The sequence below is a fragment of the Sinocyclocheilus grahami genome, unplaced genomic scaffold, assembly GCF_001515645.1.
Source record: "Sinocyclocheilus grahami isolate Dianchi unplaced genomic scaffold, SAMN03320097.WGS_v1.1 scaffold657.1, whole genome shotgun sequence".
NCBI lineage: Eukaryota > Metazoa > Chordata > Actinopteri > Cypriniformes > Cyprinidae > Sinocyclocheilus > Sinocyclocheilus grahami.
Window position 1 is genome coordinate 736,743 of NW_015505836.1, and position 3,349 is coordinate 740,091.

Sequence of the window (3,349 nt, forward strand, 5' to 3'; positions counted from 1 at the left end):
TTGGAATAAATAAAATCGAAACAATTTTCTATTTTTCCTTTTTCTTACAATTTACCTGTGGGCTGTACCATTAGCACGGGGGTGTGGCCGCAGACTGTTTCACAAACGCTTAAAGTGGCTTAATGTATCCTACTAAAACAGTGACACTGGAGGACACACCTTATTAATAATAAACATATAGGCTGCTATTTACAGACAAGCAGAATAGCCCAGAACATGAAAGCAAATTGCGCTAAATTGCACGTTAAGTGTTTTGTGCCTCACTGAAAACCTAAAGAAAATACGTGACTCAGTGGACTAAGACAGTGGTATAAATTAAAAAGCCCAAACTCTGTATATGTATTAATACAATGTATTAATAAAGTATAGGTTACTAGGTACAGGAAAGCAGATGAGAATATGAATGCTACACGCTAAACTGTTATCCTCCCATAGGCTTAATGGAAGAAGATGGTGTAAAAGTATGGCCAAATTCGGTATACACCTTATTAATGTTGCAAACTATATTGCCTTGCCTACTGGGAAGCAGATGTGACTGGAATATGAACTCGACACGCAAAGACTCAAGTTTTCGTTTTCCTCCCTTTGAAAACTATTATTTGAAAGTGCTTAATATGGCTTAATGCATTAAGACAGTGATTAAAAAAGCAAAGCATACACCTTATTAATAAAGCATAGCCTACTATTTACACACAAGCAGAAGAGCCCAGAATGAACACAATGCGCAAGTTTCACGTGAAGCATTTTCTATGGGAGGAAATCGCTTCACGTGAAATTTTGCGTGTTGCGTTCATATTCAGACACTTAACATGCAATTTGCTTTCATATTCATTTTTAAGTCACAATTTAGTAAACTGAAAAAAGGAGAGAAAATGGCAATTATTAATTTATGAACTGAAAAAAATGAATGTTTGGTTGAATTTTTTTCATTTTTGCATTTGCCCCATATCGTCTGAAAATTTAATTGTGAAGCGTTACACGGACTAAATAAACTCACAACTCTTTTTTCTCACAATTCTGAGTTTAAATCGGTTTTTTTTTTCTTTCTCAGAATAATGTTTTTTTTGCCACAGAATAAAAAATTATAATTGTGACTTTTTCTTGCTATTGCAAGCTTTTATCTCACAATTCAGACTTTTTTTTTTTTAAATTATGAAGATATAAACAGAATTGCAAGATATAAACTCGCCATTCTTTTTTTCTCACAGCTCAATTTTCACTTTTTGTTTCTCAGAATTCTGAGTTTACATCTCGCAATTCATTTTTTTGTTTGTTTCTTCTATGGAATAAAAAAGAAAGTTAATTGCGACTTTTTCTTGCGAGTTTATAGCTCACAATTCAACCTTTTGCGAGTTCATATCTGACAATTTTGAGTTTATCTCTCACAATTTGGACTTTGTTTCTTATAATTCTAAGGAAAAAAGTAAGAATGGCAAGATATAAACTGAATTGCTAGATATAAACTCAATTCTTTTTTGACACAATTCTGAGTGTATAATTTGATTTTTTTTCTCAGAATTCGGAGTTTACATCTCATAATTCTGTTTTTTGTTTGTTTCCACCACAGAAAAAAGTTAATTGAAAGCTTTTTTTTCTTGTAATTGCAAGCTTATTTCTCACAATTCTCAGTTTATATCCCACAATTCTGAGAAAAGACGTCTGAATTATGAGAGGAAACCCTTTTATTATTCCTTTATTACAGTAATGCACTTATAATAGAAGTCTATGGGACAAGACATTAAACAGTCCGTTGTTAGTATCCTTGTGCATTTTGAGTGAAAGTTACAGGGTTTACCAACTTTATATGGTCATGAGAGAAAGACTTTGACAAAATTAGCTATTTTATCATGCAGCTATATTCGCAACTGTGTGTATTTTAACATTTATGTGCAGTTTCTTTTACTTCTTCCAAATGAACCCATGATATTCCTTTAAATTGTCAGAATGTTTACATATTAGAAATGTAAGTTTTTATTAAGAGTTATATCTCCAAAGCAATAGTATGTAAATATCCTACTAATGCTTTTTGAGTTATATTTATCAGAGATATAGTTGGTTACTGTATATTCTAGATTTCTCCATACAGTTTGGAAATGGGAACAATAAGACGGTTTTGGGGGAATCTGAATTACTTCCATCACTGGTTTTTCTTTAAGGTCAATGCATATATTGTAACCCTGCTTGAGTTACACGTTACCATAACTACAGATTTTGTTAGCAGTGAAACTCTGAAAATCTGGCCCGGATTTTAATCACTGTGGCTAAGTATTAAGACTTTGCAGATGTTAGTTGCAGATGTTTTCTGGTTCAAAAGGGCCACGACTGGTTTGTTTGAAGAAAAGGGACTCTTTCAGTGGGTCAAGCTTTTCCCTGTGCATGCATACTGTAGACTGGATTTATCATTCATAGAAGAATGTTTTTCTCTGTAGTTGTGTCTTAACAGGCAAACATATGTTTTCAGGCTGGATCAAGGTCTTAAAATAGTGTTTAAGAATAGATCATTTCATTCGTACAATCTGTAATGGTTTTCATCCCATTTCAGTGTCATTATGCAGGAATTTGTAGCTTTTCAAAAAATTCAGCATCTGATATTTTGTGTCTGTTTATTGCAACATAATGACAAGTTGGGCTTTCTGTATTATGAAATGGTGCTTGTTCATTCCCAGCTTGGCTGCACGTCTTACACATCACTGTTTTCAAAAAGTTTTTAGTTATTAAATAACAACAAAAAAAGAATCTAAATTTCAATCCATGTCTGCTTTTGTTTCTAAAGCTCTGCGTAATGTGTAATATTTATGCTTTATATTTTAGCTTAGATTTGATATTTATTTTCTAAATAAGAATGAAATAATTTAGTATTGAATATATACACTGAACAAAATTATAAACGCAACACTTTTGTTTTTGCCCCCATTTTTCATGAGCTGAACTCAAAGATCTAAGACTTTTTCTATGTACACAAAAGGCCTATTTCTGTCAAATATTGTTCACAAATCTGTCTAAATCTGTGTTAGTGAGCACTTCTCCTTTGCCGAGATAATCCATCCACCTCACAGGTGTGGCATATCAAGATGCTGATTAGACAGCATGATTATTGCACAGGTGTGCCTTAGGCTGGCCACAATAAAAGACCACTCTAAAATGAGCAGTTTTACTGTATTGGGGGGTCCGAAAACCAGTCAGTATCTGGTGTGACCACCATTTGCCTCACGCATTGCAACACATCTCCTTCGCATAGAGTTGATCAGGTTGCTGATTGTGGCCTGTGGAATGTTGATCCAATCCTCTTCAATGGCTGTGCGAAGTTGCTGGATAATGGCAGGAACTGGAACACGCTGTCGTATACACC